General features: G+C 38.1%; 2 pseudogenes; both read left to right on the top strand.

Annotated features, from left to right (window-relative positions):
* Positions 1-2,743: 2,743 nt before the first annotated feature.
* LOC148501343 (5S ribosomal RNA) lies at positions 2,744-2,861 on the top strand (annotated as a pseudogene).
* Positions 2,862-7,842: 4,981 nt separating this feature from the next.
* Positions 7,843-7,960, top strand: LOC148501342 (5S ribosomal RNA; annotated as a pseudogene).
* Positions 7,961-10,103: the final 2,143 nt, after the last annotated feature.

Genomic DNA, 10,103 nt, shown 5'->3' with positions numbered 1-10,103 from the left:
CACTGGCAGAACATTAAATTCTAGGCCCCAAAGAACCCGCTTTAGAACTCCCAGACGCTTTTTAGACACCGAAGAATCTAGTGGTGCAAACTCATCACAAAGTGACCAGGATTTTCCTTCTACTTCACTCACAGTCACACAGCGTCCCCCTTTAGGGGTAGCAACACGCGCAAGAAAAGGAAACGGTCCCACACTAGACGGGGGAAACAGGGGTCGAGGCAAAAAAGTGTACAAGAAAACAACATAGTGGTAAACCTATCTAGTAAGACACTCAACATGGCAGAATCTAAATTATTACAGAAAGGTTTAACCTTTAATCCAACTTGTTCTTTCAATAGCTTCAACTGGAAAAAGGACCTGTGGAGATTGAATAGAAGTCTCAAACTCAAAGAATTTTTTAATAATTCAGATATCACTTTACCATCTACTGATACTACTCCCTTCAGAACCACATCATCTTTTGATCCTGCCTCTAACAATGCTTCCATCAAAAGCTTTATTAGATTGTTGGATTATGAAGTTTCCACACAGTACAAAGGCAGGCACTCCATACAGCATAATCTTACCAAAAACGAATACCAAGCCCTTATCTCTCTGAGTAATGATGACTCTATCATTATTCGGTCTGCAGATAAAGGGGGAGCTATCGTTATTCAAGACAAACAACAGTACATAAAAAAAATTTATCGCCAATTAGGCGACACGGAGACATATTTACCCTTAGGTTCTGATCCAGTGTTGAAATTCAAAAAAGAACTAGATGACTGCCTTGCACAAGCACTTTTGAATGGCATTATAACTAAAGATACCATGCAATTTCTTACAGTTGATAAACCCATCACTCCTTTACTCTACACATTACCAAAAATACACAAGTCTTTATCTGCCCCCCCTGGTCGTCCCATCATCTCAGCCAGGGACAGCCTGTACAGTAAGATATCACAAATTTTAGATTTCTATGTACAACCGTTGATTGGTAAGGAACCCACCTTTTTAAAAGATTCTAATTCACTATTGGAAAAACTTGGCAATTTAAACGATCTTCCACATGATTTACTTCTATGTACTATAGACGTAAACTCGTTATATACAAGCATTCCACAACAAGATGGATGTGATTGCATGGAATCTTTTTTGAAGTCACATCAGGATTATCATGGACCAAACATTGATTTCTACATATGTCTTTTGAAACAGACTTTGAACAACAATTACTTTTTATTTGACAACAAATTTTTCTTGCAGAAGAAAGGCTGCGCTATGGGCTCGCATGTAGCTCCATCTTTGGCCAATGTATACATGTTTTCTGTAGAGAAGGAACATTTTTATTGAATAATCCTGAGTTCAACAAATCTTTGGTGTTTTACATCCGTTACATCGACGACATTATGGTCCTATGGTCAGGAACTGAAACAGATTTTATTAATGCTATGACTCATATAAACTTGCATAACCACATCACGTTCACATTTGAACAAAGTTCCAGCAATGTGCACTACTTGGATATCAACATTGTGTGGTCAGGTTCTCAATTTAGTACATCCGTCTATCACAAACCTACAGATAGCAATACTTTATTGCATGCACAAAGCCATCACCCTACTTCACTCAAAAGGAGTCTTCCATATTCACAATTCCTAAGAGCACTCAGAATCACAAGTGATCCACAGCTTGCAGACAAAGAAATTGACAACATGATTGTAAAATTCATACAACGTGGATACAAACAGAAAGATCTTCATTTAGCTAAACAGAGAGCTATTGAACGGAATAAACAGACTTCTGTACTTAATGTTTCCACATCGAAAAATACGAACACCATGTTATTCATTAACCAACATAACATTGCCAGTAAATTCATCAATTCCACTTCAAAACGCCTTTGGCCCATCATCAATACTGATGACTCTATTAAACCATTGAGGAATTCCAGAATTATGCTTGGATATAAACGGGGTAGGAACCTGAAAGATTGGCTAGTCCATAATGATGTAAATTATGGTCCGCGCAAAAGTGAACAGCATTTTCTGGCTAAAAAACCCGGATGTTACCGATGCACAGGTTGTACCACTTGCAGTTTTTTAGAGACAGGTCCGGATGTCGCACATCCTCACTCAGGGAAACGCATACCAATAAATCATGTTTTAACATGTTCCTCCAAATACATTATATATATGATCCGATGTCCTTGCAGTCTGGTCTACATTGGAAAAACTACATGCACAGCCAAAACCAGAATGGCTCAACACAGATCTGCCATAAGACAGGCCCTTGAAGGTAAAGAAATCGACCAGCCGGTGGCCCGCCATTTTAAGAATTCAAGACATCCTTTATCGAGTTTGGTATACAAATTCATCGACCATATTCCACCCATCAAAAGGGGAGGTGACCGTGAAAAGAAACTTCTACAACGTGAGGTGTTTTGGATCCATAAGATGAACACTGTATCTCCTCATGGACTCAATGAACAATTATCTTTCTCATGTTTCTTTTGAAAATGAGACCACATTCATTATTTGTCAGAGTCTATTGACCCTGCAACTACTTACTGGGCATTTATTACCCATTATCCCATGTTCTTTCTTGATGGTCTTACAATCTGTTTTGGTTTTTTCCAATTCCTCATTCTTTTCTTTGTTTATTCATCTTCTTTTTATGGTTTGTTCTTTTCTCATTTCCCTATGATCTTAGATGGTAGGTTCAGAGTGATCAAGGACTTAATAATTTGGATTGTATACATTTTTGTTACAGTCATACTACACTGGATACGCCTTATACCGTCAGATCTTGGAAGCTAAGCAGTGTAGGCCAGATTAGTACTTGGATGGGAGACCTCCATGGAATACCTGGTGCTGTAACATACTGAGATCCTTAGTCGTCTCACATCTGTTCCATCCATTGTATATTTTCTGTCTCTTTACTCAGGTTGTTCTTTTTTCTGTCTTCTTCTCTTTATTCATATCGAATATAGATTCCTTTACTTTATTATTATTTTTGTTGGAGGGATTAATTATATATTCTCTTCACAGGTTGAATAGCTACCACTGGTGTGGTATGGACATTCATTCTTTTCATAAGACCTGATGGATTTTGACTCACTATTGATCCTTGACATGTCATATGGGGCATATTAGTAAAACCTTGACATTGGGAGATCCACAATGTATATTGTAAGCATTTTTAACATGGTGTTCATTCGATGAACTCATGTTTTCAGCGGTTACTTCTAACTCCTCTTTGTTTTTTGCATTTAGACTTATTGAGCCTTATGTTTTGCATATGCATAACCTACCTAGATTTACTTAGTCAGTAGATTACTTTCCACAGTACATGGATTTCAGATCTCTTTGTCATCCTTACCCGGTGTTTCCAGAGTTTATAGTTTTTTCAGTTTATGTATATGTAAAAATGTGTGCACAGGTTTATGGCCGCTTTATTGTGAGTACAATGTTCACTATTTCATATTTTTATTGTCACCACTATTGTTCATGAGCACCTACTGTCATGGTAACACCACTTGGTTTTTCACACATGATTATAGCCTGCCCAGGTACCCGCTTCAACATATAGGGGAGCATGCAGTTTGTTTATTTCATTGCATTTAATTGTGCTGTTTTTGTTCGCAGCGCTGTTTACATTGGTTTCCTTAGTTACCGTTCACTGCATGCGCTATGTTCTCTGTTACCACCCCCGTCTGACACACAGTAAACGGACCTTACTGGTCAGTTGCGGGGCTGGTCACATGATCGGCCTGAAGCCTGCACGTAGTGAGCTCCGTTGTTGTGGAGCATCACTATGGCAACAATGCGTCTGATGGCCGCATCATCAAGAGGAGGCGGGTCCCGCTTTGATGACGTCATTTCATCCGGCGGGAGTCGCTGGGCAGGTTACACGTTTTGTCACTATGGGATGTATGCTGGTATATAGGTATGTACCTTTTCATTGTTCTATGGTTCTTGATAAAAGTCGTTTGACTGAAACGTTGAACTTGACCTTGGGAGTCTGGAGTCTTCTTTGCAAGTCCTGTGAGTGCCGCTGTTTATTGCATGTATACATTTTGGCCTGTTTAGACCATCAGATGGCACCCAGGCACCAGTATTTCATATAACCTGTGGAGTGCCGGCTTTATTTCAATATATTTTTCCAATTGGTTAGGATTTTTTTTCATTCATTTGGATTGCATGGCACCCCTTCTTTTCATTTACTCTACTTATCAATCAGAACATCGTGTAAATATATATATTTTTTTAAGTTATCTTTAATTTTTTCCTCACATTTTTTCTTGGTTTAGGGTAGTTCTATGGACTTTGTTTTACTCTGTTTTTGTAAGCTGCTTTATAAACCTGTTGATTATTTCTTTGGAACACCTTGGATTTGACTTTGCATATGGTTACAATCAGTTTTCTGCAACTACATTCATACCACTATTATTGTATTGACTTTTTCATTAAGATTAATTTTTGTTGTCCGTCAATAATATCCTTTTGACTCTACATCATATTGGTTATGTCTCAAATCAACAAAGGGGCTACCACAACTCCAACTGACGGGAGTGGTTTTCTTAACATACAACTACCTATAGGTGAGATATTAAGTTTCAGTGAGTCCGAAGCGGAGAATCTTTACTTCAAAGACACTTTTTTGAACACTGCAGGTGCCTCCTCTGCAGATGAATTATATGTTCAATTACTCAAACTCAAGAAAAAGGAGTTAGATTACTATTTACACGGAGTTAACCTTTCTGACTACCACAAGGAGCGTAAAATTCCGAGAGGATTTAGGATTAAAAATATCCCGACTATAGGCAGAAATAATGTAGATTTCTGTAGAAGATGGGTTGCTGTCCTTAATAAATGTTCCCTCGATCTAATATTATTGGTCATAGAAGAATCTGGCAAGGAACTCAGCAATATTCGGGATAAAATTAAAAATTTTGAGAGTGCACATAAAGCTTGTCTTTCAACAGACAGTTCCAACAATTGGCTTGAAAAATTAAGCATTCAGGTGGAAGATTACAAGAAAAATTTGATTAAATACAAAAAGGAGAAACTGGCCAAAGTGACTATTGATTATCAGGAACAGAGAGTTTACTCCTGGGCCACTGGCAGAACATTAAATTCTAGGCCCCAAAGAACCCGCTTTAGAACTCCCAGACGCTTTTTAGACACCGAAGAATCTAGTGGTGCAAACTCATCACAAAGTGACCAGGATTTTCCTTCTACTTCACTCACAGTCACACAGCGTCCCCCTTTAGGGGTAGCAACACGCGCAAGAAAAGGAAACGGTCCCACACTAGACGGGGGAAACAGGGGTCGAGGCAAAAAAGTGTACAAGAAAACAACATAGTGGTAAACCTATCTAGTAAGACACTCAACATGGCAGAATCTAAATTATTACAGAAAGGTTTAACCTTTAATCCAACTTGTTCTTTCAATAGCTTCAACTGGAAAAAGGACCTGTGGAGATTGAATAGAAGTCTCAAACTCAAAGAATTTTTTAGTAATTCAGATATCACTTTACCATCTACTGATACTACTCCCTTCAGAACCACATCATCTTTTGATCCTGCCTCTAACAATGCTTCCATCAAAAGCTTTATTAGATTGTTGATTTATGAAGTTTCCACACAGTACAAAGGCAGGCACTCCATACAGCATAATCTTACCAAAAACGAATACCAAGCCCTTATCTCTCTGAGTAATGATGACTCTATCATTATTCGGTCTGCAGATAAAGGGGGAGCTATCGTTATTCAAGACAAACAACAGTACATAAAAAATTTTTATCGCCAATTAGGCGACACGGAGACATATTTACCCTTAGGTTCTGATCCAGTGTTGAAATTCAAAAAAGAACTAGATGACTGCCTTGCACAAGCACTTTTGAATGGCATTATAACTAAAGATACCATGCAATTTCTTACAGTTGATAAACCCATCACTCCTTTACTCTACACATTACCAAAAATACACAAGTCTTTATCTGCCCCCCCTGGTCGTCCCATCATCTCAGCCAGGGACAGCCTGTACAGTAAGATATCACAATTTTTAGATTTCTATGTACAACCGTTGATTGGTAAGGAACCCACCTTTTTAAAAGATTCTAATTCACTATTGGAAAAACTTGGCAATTTAAACGATCTTCCACATGATTTACTTCTATGTACTATAGACGTAAACTCGTTATATACAAGCATTCCACAACAAGATGGATGTGATTGCATGGAATCTTTTTTGAAGTCACATCAGGATTATCATGGACCAAACATTGATTTCTACATATGTCTTTTGAAACAGACTTTGAACAACAATTACTTTTTATTTGACAACAAATTTTTCTTGCAGAAGAAAGGCTGCGCTATGGGCTCGCATGTAGCTCCATCTTTGGCCAATGTATACATGTTTTCTGTAGAGAAGGAACATTTTTATTGAATAATCCTGAGTTCAACAAATCTTTGGTGTTTTACATCCGTTACATCGACGACATTATGGTCCTATGGTCAGGAACTGAAACAGATTTTATTAATGCTATGACTCATATAAACTTGCATAACCATATCACGTTCACATTTGAACAAAGTTCCAGCAATGTGCACTACTTGGATATCAACATTGTGTGGTCAGGTTCTCAATTTAGTACATCCGTCTATCACAAACCTACAGATAGCAATACTTTATTGCATGCACAAAGCCATCACCCTACTTCACTCAAAAGGAGTCTTCCATATTCACAATTCCTAAGAGCACTCAGAATCACAAGTGATCCACAGCTTGCAGACAAAGAAATTGACAACATGATTGTAAAATTCATACAATGTGGATACAAACAGAAAGATCTTCATTTAGCTAAACAGAGAGCTATTGAACGGAATAAACAGACTTCTGTACTTAATGTTTCCACATCGAAAAATACGAACACCATGTTATTCATTAACCAACATAACATTGCCAGTAAATTCATCAATTCCACTTCAAAACGCCTTTGGCCCATCATCAATACTGATGACTCTATTAAACCATTGAGGAATTCCAGAATTATGCTTGGATATAAACGGGGTAGGAACCTGAAAGATTGGCTAGTCCATAATGATGTAAATTATGGTCCGCGCAAAAGTGAACAGCATTTTCTGGCTAAAAAACCCGGATGTTACCGATGCACAGGTTGTACCACTTGCAGTTTTTTAGAGACAGGTCCGGATGTCGCACATCCTCACTCAGGGAAACGCATACCAATAAATCATGTTTTAACATGTTCCTCCAAATACATTATATATATGATCCGATGTCCTTGCAGTCTGGTCTACATTGGAAAAACTACATGCACAGCCAAAACCAGAATGGCTCAACACAGATCTGCCATAAGACAGGCCCTTGAAGGTAAAGAAATCGACCAGCCGGTGGCCCGCCATTTTAAGAATTCAAGACATCCTTTATCGAGTTTGGTATACAAATTCATCGACCATATTCCACCCAACAAAAGGGGAGGTGACCGTGAAAAGAAACTTCTACAACGTGAGGTGTTTTGGATCCATAAGATGAACACTGTATCTCCTCATGGACTCAATGAACAATTATCTTTCTCATGTTTCTTTTGAAAATGAGACCACATTCATTATTTGTCAGAGTCTATTGACCCTGCAACTACTTACTGGGCATTTATTACCCATTATCCCATGTTCTTTCTTGATGGTCTTACAATCTGTTTTGGTTTTTTCCAATTCCTCATTCTTTTCTTTGTTTATTCATCTTCTTTTTATGGTTTGTTCTTTTCTCATTTCCCTATGATCTTAGATGGTAGGTTCAGAGTGATCAAGGACTTAATAATTTGGATTGTATACATCTTTGTTACAGTCATACTACACTGGATACGCCTTATACCGTCAGATCTTGGAAGCTAAGCAGTGTAGGCCAGATTAGTACTTGGATGGGAGACCTCCATGGAATACCTGGTGCTGTAACATACTGAGATCCTTAGTCGTCTCACATCTGTTCCATCCATTGTATATTTTCTGTCTCTTTACTCAGGTTGTTCTTTTTTCTGTCTTCTTCTCTTTATTCATATCGAATATAGATTCCTTTACTTTATTATTATTTTTGTTGGAGGGATTAATTATATATTCTCTTCACAGGTTGAATAGCTACCACTGGTGTGGTATGGACATTCATTCTTTTCATAAGACCTGATGGATTTTGACTCACTATTGCTCCTTGACATGTCATATGGGGCATATTAGTAAAACCTTGACATTGGGAGATCCACAATGTATATTGTAAGCATTTTTAACATGGTGTTCATTCGATGAACTCATGTTTTCAGTGGTTACTTCTAACTCCTCTTTGTTTTTTGCATTTAGACTTATTGAGCCTTATGTTTTGCATATGCATAACCTACCTAGATTTACTTAGTCAGTAGATTACTTTCCACAGTACATGGATTTCAGATCTCTTTGTCATCCTTACCCGGTGTTTCCAGAGTTTATAGTTTTTTCAGTTTATGTATATGTAAAAATGTGTGCACAGGTTTATGGCCGCTTTATTGTGAGTACAATGTTCACTATTTCATATTTTTAATTTGTCACCACTATCGTTCATGAGCACCTACTGTCATGGTAACACCACTTGGTTTTTCACACATGATTATAGCCTGCCCAGGTACCCGCTTCAACATATAGGGGAGCATGCAGTTTGTTTATTTCATTGCATTTAATTGTGCTGTTTTTGTTCGCAGCGCTGTTTACATTGGTTTCCTTAGTTACCGTTCACTGCATGCGCTATGTTCTCTGTTACCACCCCCGTCTGACACACAGTAAACGGACCTTACTGGTCAGTTGCGGGGCTGGTCACATGATCGGCCTGACGCCTGCACGTAGTGAGCTCCGTTGTTGTGGAGCATCACTATGGCAACAATGCGTCTGATGGCCGCATCATCAAGAGGAGGCGGGTCCCGCTTTGATGACGTCATTTCATCCGGCGGGAGTCGCTGGGCAGGTTACACGTTTTGTCACTATGGGATGTATGCTGGTATATAGGTATGTACCTTTTCATTGTTCTATGGTTCTTGATAAAAGTCGTTTGACTGAAACGTTGAACTTGACCTTGGGAGTCTGGAGTCTTCTTTGCAAGTCCTGTGAGTGCCGCTGTTTATTGCATGTATACATTTTGGCCTGTTTAGACCATCAGATGGCACCCAGGCACCAGTATTTCATATAACCTGTGGAGTGCCGGCTTTATTTCAATATATTTTTCCAATTGGTTAGGATTTTTTTTCATTCATTTGGATTGCATGGCACCCCTTCTTTTCATTTACTCTACTTATCAATCAGAACATCGTGTAAATATATATATTTTTTTAAGTTATCTTTAATTTTTTCCTCACATTTTTTCTTGGTTTAGGGTAGTTCTATGGACTTTGTTTTACTCTGTTTTTGTAAGCTGCTTTATAAACCTGTTGATTATTTCTTTGGAACACCTTGGATTTGACTTTGCATATGGTTACAATCAGTTTTCTGCAACTACATTCATACCACTATTATTGTATTGACTTTTTCATTAAGATTAATTTTTGTTGTCCGTCAATAATATCCTTTTGACTCTACATCATATTGGTTATGTCTCAAATCAACAAAGGGGCTACCACAACTCCAACTGACGGGAGTGGTTTTCTTAACATACAACTACCTATAGGTGAGATATTAAGTTTCAGTGAGTCCGAAGCGGAGAATCTTTACTTCAAAGACACTTTTTTGAACACTGCAGGTGCCTCCTCTGCAGATGAATTATATGTTCAATTACTCAAACTCAAGAAAAAGGAGTTAGATTACTATTTACACGGAGTTAACCTTTCTGACTACCACAAGGAGCGTAAAATTCCGAGAGGATTTAGGATTAAAAATATCCCGACTATAGGCAGAAATAATGTAGATTTCTGTAGAAGATGGGTTGCTGTCCTTAATAAATGTTCCCTCGATCTAATATTATTGGTCATAGAAGAATCTGGCAAGGAACTCAGCAATATTCGGGATAAAATTAAAAATTTTGAGAGTGCACATAAAGCTTGTCTTTCAACAGACAGTTCCAACAATTGGCTTGAAAAATTAAGCATTC

The sequence above is a fragment of the Taudactylus pleione genome, unplaced genomic scaffold (genome assembly GCF_031769625.1).
Source record: "Taudactylus pleione unplaced genomic scaffold, aTauple2 ptg000520l, whole genome shotgun sequence".
Taxonomy (NCBI): Eukaryota; Metazoa; Chordata; class Amphibia; order Anura; family Myobatrachidae; genus Taudactylus; species Taudactylus pleione.
This window is presented reverse-complemented; position numbering and strand designations above follow the sequence as displayed.